This window comes from Trichechus manatus, unplaced genomic scaffold, assembly GCF_000243295.1.
Source record: "Trichechus manatus latirostris isolate Lorelei unplaced genomic scaffold, TriManLat1.0 scaffold00132, whole genome shotgun sequence".
In the NCBI taxonomy this organism is placed as follows: domain Eukaryota; kingdom Metazoa; phylum Chordata; class Mammalia; order Sirenia; family Trichechidae; genus Trichechus; species Trichechus manatus.
In genome coordinates this window covers 2,374,840-2,384,360 of record NW_004444068.1, presented here as the reverse complement: position 1 = coordinate 2,384,360, position 9,521 = coordinate 2,374,840, and positions in this window count along the sequence as shown.

Below are 9,521 nucleotides of genomic sequence, written 5' to 3'. Positions count from 1 at the left end.
AGGCTTTTAAGACCCCAGACACTACTCACCAAGGTAGAATGTAGAGCATTGTCTTTATAAGCTGTGTCATGCCAATTGAGCTAGATGTTCCCCGAGACCATGGTCCTGTGGGAATCACTTTTGTCAGCTGCAGACTTCTGAGCATGCTACCACTTTCACCCCAGAGACAGCAACAAGCAGAGCTCCCAAGTGGGGCTGAGTGCTCACTGCTCTGGCACATGCACCTCAGAGAAGCACTTTCCTGGGGTGATGGGGAATTGGGATGTCTTGAGAGGCACTGTATCAGGAAGTTGGACTGTGGGCAATAGCCAGATGGAGTGAAATAGGATGAACCAGGGAGGGAGAGCCAAGTGGGATGTGGCAGATGGAGAAACAAGTGATAACCAAAAATTCAGAGCACTTCGGAGCACCCATCTGAGGTGATGAATCCAGATTTGGATCTATTGTGATGAAGTCATGGTGTAGACAGAATCTTGTCCCCCATGACCTTTGCCCTCTGGTATCATGCCTGTGGTTATGTTACATGATATGGCAAAAAGGACTTTGCAGATTACTAATCAGTTGATTTTTATCCTAGGGTAAAATCACCCCAAAGTTATAGTAAAGCAAAAAGAAAGATTTTATTTGGCATATGTTCCAAGAGGCAAAAGTGCGAAATGGACAAGCATGCTGCCAGAGCTATGTCTGCCAGAGTCCGAGGGACGTTACAGAATCATCAGTATATATTAACGTTACAAATGAGTAAAATCATTGAAAGCCTCACCTTTTCACAGATTGGCTAAAAACTGGTAAATCACCCTGATTCTATGTTTTGAATTGTTTTTAATAATCATTGGTACAAGTTTCAGTAACGACAGGAGGGTCTTCATTGGTCCAACAAATCTTACAATTTACTAAATGCTAATAGAAAAAGATAAGAGTAGAAAATATATAGGTCTTTTGTGCTGTGTTTATGATTTGTTTATATGAAAGTTTTCCTAAAATATGTTTTCCACAACCATGATTCTGAACCATCTTACAGCATGGAGGAATCTGGAAGGCATTATGCTGAGTGAAATTAGTCACAAAAGGACAAATATTGTGTAAGACCACTATTATAAGAACTCAAGAAAAGATTTAAACACAGAAGAAAACATTCTTTGATGGTTACAAGGGTGGGGAGGGAGGGAGAGAGGAATTCACTGACTAGATAGTAGACAAGAATTAGGTGAAGGGAAGGACAGCACACACTACAGTGGAAGTCAGCACAACTGGACGAAACCAAAAGCTAAGAAGTTTCCTGAATACAATTAAACACTTTGAGGGACAGAGTCGCGGGGTGGGGGTGGGGGGCGTCTGGGGACCATGCTTTCAGGACATCTAGGTCCATTGGCATAACAAAGTTTATTAAGAAAATGTTCTGCATCCTACTTTGGTGAGTGGCATCTGGGGTCTTAGAGGCTAGCAAGCAGCCGTCTAAGATGCATCAATTGGTCCCAACCCACCTGGAGCAAAGGAGAATGAAGAACACCAAAGGCACAAGGAAAATATTAGCCCAAGAGACGGAAAGGGCCACATAAGCCAGAGACTTCATTAGCCTGAGGCCGGAAGAACTAGATGATGCCCAGTTACCACCAATGACCGCCCTGACAGGGAACACAACATACAGTCCCTGACGGAGCAGGAGGAAAGTGAGATGCAGAACTCAAATTCTAGTAAAAAGACCAGACTTAATGGTGTGACTGAGACTGGAGGGACCCCAGAAGACATGGCCCTGGACTATCTGCTAGCCCAAAACTAAAACCATTCCCAAGGCCAACTCTTCAGACAAAGATTAGACTGGACTGTGGAACATAAAATGATACTCGTGAAGAGTGTGCTTCTTAGCTCAAGTAGATACATGAGACTTAATGGGCAGCTCCTGTCCAGAGGTGAGATTAGATGGGAGGGTCCGGAGCTGGTTGAATGGACACAGGAAATCGGGGGTGGAAAGGAGGAGTGTGCTGTCACAGTATAGGGAGAGCAGTTAGGGTCACATAACAATGTCTGTATAAATTTTTGTATGAGAGACTAACTTGAATTGTAAACTTTCACCTAAAGCACAATAAAATAAATATGTTTTCCAAGATTGTCCTAGCTATTGTCTTTATACCTCAGGGCCCAGTTGATGTGTCCTTGTGAGTTCTTGTGAGTCCAACTCCAGCTGGGTCACATTCTTTATACTCAAGGACAGGCAATAATGGCTCCAATTTTATCTCTCAAATCATTTTAAAATCCCAAATCATCTGGGTGGGCTTTAAGGAAAAGTGGAATTTAGAGTGGTCCAAAGCATGAGAAGGATTCAACATACCCTTGCTGACCTGAAGATGAAGGGGCTGTGTGGAAAGCATGAGTAAGAAACGATTTCTGCCAACAACCAGTGAGCTTGGAAAACTGAGCACACACCTTGGTGAGACCCTAGGCAGGGGACCCAGCTGAGCCACACTGTGCCCAGACTTCCACCCCACAGACACATGAGATAATAAATGAGTGTTGTTTTAAGCTGCGAAATTGGTGGTAATTTATTGCGGCAGCAAACAGAAAATAGAATCATTTTCTCAATGAAGATTATATATTCTGACCCAATGCTTCTCTAATGTGCGTATGAACCATCAGGGGATCCTGTTTAAAATGCACATTCTGACTCAGCAATGGCTGAGCGGGGCCTGAGATTTGCATCCCTACAAGCTCCCTGCACTTCTGCTCTGAGGAGCACGCTTGAGCACAAGGCTTTTATATACCTTTGTGGTCAGTTTGGTGACTAGAATTCAGAGCTAGGACAAAGGAGGGGGAAAGGGGATTTGAGAGAAGAAAGACCTAGGATTAATGTGTTCAGCTGTGAAAACCATTCCTGAAGACAAAGGAGAGCTGCACTGTGAGGATGGGATGTGGTTTTCGTGAAAAACCCTCCAGCCCGTCAGTGTGGCCCCTGCTGCGGCAAGCCCAAAACCAAAAAACCAAACCGGTTGCCGTCGAGCCGATTACGACTATAGAACTGCCGCATAGCGTTTCCCAGGAGAAGCTGGTGGCTTCGAACTGCCAACCTTTTGGTTAGCAGCCAAGCTTTCAACTACTATGCCACGAGAAGTGCGTGGCAAGCCCAGGCCACCAAAATTTTTGCTTCCCTGTCCCTCCAAAACTAAAGGTCACTGATTCCGTTTGAATTTGATCCCCTGCACCGGATTCATGCTAAGTCATCTTCACAGGCTGCAACTTCAGTGACGGGGCTCCTGTTATATTTGGATTTTGCTAACAGGGCAAAGTAGCCTTTTTTGATATCACTGCCGGCACAGCAGGTAGAGCCCGGGGCTGGATGCGGTGTTTTCACTTCCTTTGCCCTTTGCCGTGGCCTGTGGGGGGGACAGGCCTGCAGCCCTGCGTCCAGCTTCCTGAGGATGGATCCTTGCTAGCGCCCCTCTTCCCAGCTGAATGGAAGGCAGGCTTCTGGAGACCACTGGCAGCGGAGTCACGTCATCACTAAGAAAAGTATGCAAGGAGCTGCCAGCCGCTTAGCAAGAAGGAAGGACTCCTTCAAAAACAAAACAAAACAAAACAAAATGTTTGCTGAGCATCCACTATGTGCCAGGCCCTGTGCTAGGAGCACAAAACAAGATCCCTTCCCTCCCCTCCCCTCATGGAGCTTACAGTCTTATCAACCTCAGCAAGGCTGAAACTACTGCTGGCTACTCCGAGTAGTAATTGTCCCTTTCTTTGCTCTTTCGGAGGGTGATGGCCTCTGGAAGGTACGTGCCGAGGCTGGGTAGGTTTGGCAGCTGGTGCACATCTGCGCTCGCTCCTTAGGCCCCAGATTGCCCAGGCTGGCCCTCAGGCAGCACTAATTGGTCTGTGGAGCCTGTGCCTGAGAAGAGTTGGAATTGTACTTAAAGGGCTTCAAATCCAGAGCCATGGATGGAAATAACTATGCCTGCAGAGATGATCTTCAGGATACATACAGTATTCTTTTAAACATGCTCGTAAGACAACAGAGATTTGTAGAAGCTTCTCTCAGATTCCCTAACAAATAACCCCAAAGGACAGGAAGGTAACTAGCCTGTGGGACAAGTAGAATTTAAAAATCTGTATTAACTGGGAAAGAATATTGTGATGTTCTTTTTCAATAGGTGTGTTGCAAGTCTAAGAAGCAAGGGTATGGGGGTTTTAAAGCAGTCCAAGGGCTCCCTGAAAACCTATAGCTAACTTGACTATAATCTAGATCCCTTGGAGGAGCAGCTGCTGTGGAGAGGGTCTGCCTCCAGGAGAGTTTGCAGCTGAGGTACAGCTGAGTAAGGTATTCACAGCACAGACCCCAGGTATCAGTCAGACTCTGGGTCCCCCAGACCTTTGTGGCAGCTTTCATAGATGAACCCCAGCTAGTGGTTTCCTCCTATGTTTAATAAACTGCAGATGCAAACAGTGGTCACTGGCCTAGTCTCTCTCTTTACAGTCTGAGTGGGTTTTCTCGGATGCCTTTTCCATGATGATCCTTAGGATTAGCAGGTGGCCCAGGCAGTGGAGGAGATGGTCCTGGCCTGTTCTCTGAACTCCCTTCCAGAGGCTGAGTACAGTACCCGCAGGCCAGTCTTTTCCATGATGACATTGCCCTTTTTGGCCTCTCCATAGATTACATCGCCATCTTTTGTAACTATTATTCTTACAGGTGAGCAATTCTGAAGCAATTTTAACTGGGCCTCTGAAATGAGCAGTCTCTTCTCTGAAGGAGCATTAGATGTCCACAATGTGTTCACTTGCATCACTGGGATCTGAACAAGAAGGTGTCCTGGCTCCAGGCCAGCCAGGCCCTGTGGCCTGGTCCTACCTGCCTGCCACTGCCCGCCCCTGGTGGGGCCCCATCCCAGGGAATTGCTGCTCTGAGCTCAACCTGCTATGTTGCAACCACCCAGGTGGGGCTCTTTGCTGGTCAGTGCTCCTCGGTTCAGTTAGACGCTGTCACTGTGCTGTTTGTGACTCTGAAGTATCAAGTCTGGTAAGCATGTTTGTTCTCGGTTATAGACTGTTAGCTCCTTGTAGGCAGAAACCTGGGCTCCAGTGGCCTTTGGTCTCCTCCCCTCACAGGGGGTGCCTCCTATAACCTTCTGCAGTCCAGGGCATGTCGACAGTCTTATTCCGGCATATGCCTTTGTCATCTGTTGGGCTGCTTTCTGGTCATAGCCACTGTGCTCTGGTTCCTGAGGGATTTTCCTCAGAATTTAATACTCACATAGGGCCAAGCACTTGCACGTTCATATCTTATCCTTAAATGACGCCGTGAGGCAAGGAGGGCGGGGTTGTGGGAACAAGTCGATCAAGAAGACACAACAGCCCAGGGGTGCCTGGCTTGTTTTCAGCAGAGCCAGTGCTGGCCCTTCAGGTGTTCTCTGCTCCAGACCTGCTGCTCTGAGTCCCATCATTTCAAGTTTTTTGTTTTTCATTGAAAAATGTGGATATTTTTATGATCGCTCCTCTCACACAGCGTTTAATTTCTTCACGGTCTTAGGCTGTTGACTTCACCATAACCCGTTGCCGTGGAGTTGATTCCGACTTCCAGCGACCCTATGGGACAGAGAAGAACTGCTCCCTAGAGTTTCCAAGGCTGTGAGCCTTCCCAGAAGCAGACTGCCGCATCTGTCTCCCATGGAGCGGCTGGTGAGTTTGCGCCATCAACTTTTCAGTGAGCAGCTGAGTGCTTAACCAGAGTGCCTTTAACGTCACAATAGTACTATAAAAAAGTGTTGTTGCCACAATGCAAATACTTTTGAAACGATCTTCTGCAAGACTGCTATCATTAAGTGCGGGTGTCCATGGTTTCCACCTGTGCCGAACCCACTCCTGCGAGACCTAGTCACTGCACCTTGATGCTCCCCATCTGGCGCGGGCCATGGGGTCCAGGTGGGGCTGCCATGCTGACCTGATGGATGAGCAGTGACCCAGACCTAGCTCATCTGCATATGCTCTTCCCAGCTCCAGTGATTGTCTTAGGGGCAGGCATGCGACCCAGGACGGTCCAAGGAGTAATCCCCGGGACTGCGTTAGAACTGTTGGGTAGAAGTGATTTCCCCGGGGCTGGAGCCCTGGTGGTGCACTGATTAAGAGCTACAGCGAGCTACAGCTGCTAACTAAAAGGTAGGCAGTTTGAATCCACCAGCCACTCCTTGGAAATCCTATGGGGCAGTTCTACTCTGCCCTATAGGCTCGTGGTGAGTTGGAATTGACTGCAATGGACAATGGGTTCAGGAGGGCCGAGAGGTTGGTAGCTGCTGGTGACCACCTTGCCACTGTTTGGAGACAGCTTGTCTGAGAAGGAAGCCCGCGGGGTCAAGTGAAGGGTGAGGAGGCAAACACAGGTGGCTTTTGGCACAGCCATGCCACCTCCAGACGTCATCTGCTGGGAACTCCCATTCCATAAGACCCTGCCTCCTTGGGAAGGGTTGGAGTAGGGAGAGAAGGCTTTGTTCTGGGTCTTGGTTTTCCCATCCAAACTGCACAGATCTATGGCTGAACTAGCTGTCTTCAAAGTCTGGAGAACTGACTCCCACCAACTCTCTGTCAAATGGCAACTCATTTGACCTAGATATGGTGGTAATGAAACTTTGGCCCTACACTTCCCAGATCTGAAGACCACCTTGGAGGGGCTTAGAGAGGCTACAATTTAGCCTCAAGGGCATAGTTTGGAGTAGACTTCTTGGTTTAAATCCTTTCTCTGCTTCCTACTAGAGCTGTGTGACCTGGAGCAATGACTTAACCTCTCTGTTTCTGAGAGTTTTTGTTTGTAAAATAGGGCTAAGAACTTACAATAGTGCTGGACAATTAGTGCTATATATGTTGTCTTAGTTATATAGTGCTGCTATAACAGAAATACCACAAGTGGATGGCTTTAACAAAGAGAAATTTATTCTCTCACAGTCCAGGAAGCTAGAAGTCCAAATTCAGGGTGCCAGCTCCAGGGGAAGGCTTTCTCTGACAGCTCTGGGGGAAGGTCTTTGTCATTAATCTTCCCCTGGTCTAGGAGCTTCTCAGCACAGGGACCCGGATCCAAAGAACACGCTCTCCCCCTGGTTCTTTATTCTTGGTTGTATGAGGTCCTTCTGTCTCTGCTCGCTTCTCTCTTTTATATCTCAAAAGAGATTGACTGAAGATACAACCTAGTCCTGTTGATTGAGTCCTGCCTCATTAACATAACTGACTCTAATCCTGCCTCATTAACATCATAGAGGTAGGATGTATAACACATAGGCAAATCACAGAAGATCCAAAAATGGTGGACAACACACAAGACTGGGAATCATGGCCTAGCCAAGTTGGCACACAGTTTTGGGGAACACAATTCAATTCAATTCATAACATATACTTTAGCTATTTATTATTGTTGTTAAAGAAGATTTGTTATTTGAGAGCAAATTATTCCTCTCTCTCCTCCTGTGCTTCATCCTCTGGCCACGAGAGCCCTCCTTCGCCCAGGCACATCCCCTGCACCCTCACCGCCACAGGCGTCTGGAGCCAGAGCCAGCTTTTCTAGCTTTGGAGACTTGCTCAGGGTTTGTGAGCAGTTCCCTGGGGGTGGTGGAGAAGCACTTTGCCCAGTGAAAAACTAGTCGCTAATTCAACTTGCAAGCTAACGGCTAAAAGAGTTTTGTCTCAAGAGAGGTGCATCCTTGGCGTGTGAAAAATACCTGTGGGTGCCCAGGAGAGAAGGGTGCTCAACACATGGCCAGGAGGGCTTTTTACATGGGCTTCTGAGCGAATGTCCCTCTGCTTGGGATCTCAGACTTGACTGTCTTTAACTTATGAGGGTAGGGGTGAATGACAAGTCCCTCAGGATTAATGCCTGATGCCTTGCTTTGGACCTCCTGGCATGGAAGGATTTTTCTCTTCCAGGACACAGTAGCTGGGTGAGAAAAGCACTGGCTTGGACCCCAGAGCCAAGATCCTCTCTTTGCAAGTGATTTGGTGTCTGTGCGACCTTGGCGTAGTCCCTTACCCTCTCTGCTGCCCAGGCTTCTCCTGGAGAGAGATCACAAGGAAAGCAGCTGGAAGCTTTAAGGATTTCTCGATCTAGTCCTTAGACATCTGCTGTTGATGATATATTCTAGATTGCTGGGACCAAAGAGGTTAAAATCTCATTCTCTCCCATACTCATTGGCATCTCTGGGCAAGTGTTCTCTTGTTAATAGCTGCCCACACTCAAGGATGGGAAAACAAGTGTGTTCATGGTAGCGGGCAGACAGGGCTGGCTGACACTGGACTGGGGTGGAGTGGGGTGAAGCAGCTGTTTTGGTATTTAGAACACAGGCCATATTGGCTTACCAAAACTAAAGCCAAACTCACTGGCATCAAGTCGATTCCAACTCATGGCGCCCCTATTTGTATGAGTCATATTGGCTTAGGGCTTATCAAAGATAGATAACTGTAGCCCCCATATTTCCATGGTCTCTTCCTGGCTTATAGAAAATAAGCGTTAACCTTCCAGGTGGGGAGAGAAAGGGCACAGTATTTGGGGACCTGGGCTGACTGCAAAGCTGTCAAAGCAAGGTTGGGTTACTGGGCACGTGCTGAAAGGATGAAGAATTCCGTCTCTAGAAACCAGAGGCAGGACTTGAGTGAGATCCTGTACCCGCTTCCCAAGAGCCTGTTTTCCCCCTTGGATCAGCTCACCTTATTGCTAATACCACCCAGTTACTCCCAAAGCCAGGCAAATGTCACACCTTTGCCACTTTCTACTCTCTCTTCTCCATCTTGCCCTCTCTTGATTCAGTCCAGCAGAAATGAGGACATACCAAATCCACTGCTGGTGAGTTGACTCCGACTCATAGGGACCCTATGGAATAGAGTAGAACTGCCCCATAGTGTTTCCAAGGCTGTAAATCTTTGCAGAAGCAGATTGCCGCATCTTTCCCCCGCGGAGGGGCTGGTGGGTTCGAATCACCCATCTTTCAGTTAGCAGCCAAGTGCTTAACCACTGCGCCACCAGGGCGCATCGTTGTGAGGAGTCATAGTTCTCATAGCAAGAGCCCAATTTTTTGAACTTGCCCAGGGTTTAGCCAGATCATCCATGCTAATGGTGAGAGCACGTCTGGTTATTCAAAATTAATCAAAAGGTCAATACACTTTGACAGAGTGTGTGATTCACTTATTCGTATTATTCATTCAATAAACACATAGAACCTATAATTATATACTAGGTACTGTACTAGGTCCCAAATTTACAAAGATGAAACGTCTTTTAGTCCATTTAGAACAAGTTCCTGGTTGTCGGCTATTTTCAGAGTATTTCTAATATCTGAGAAATGAAGATTTTCCGCTTGCTTCCCTCACACTGAAAGTTAAGAATTCCTGAGTGGGATGGGCACTGGCTTGTTAGCCTGTAGCCTGCAAGCAGCAATGACCTTTCCACCTTCCTCCTCCAAGCAGGCGTTCCAGCCACGGAGGTCCAGGGTCCTTCACAAATCCCAGACCACCCGGGGTGGGGGTGTGTGTGAGGGGGAGGGGCCCGTCGGGGGGAAGGGGGC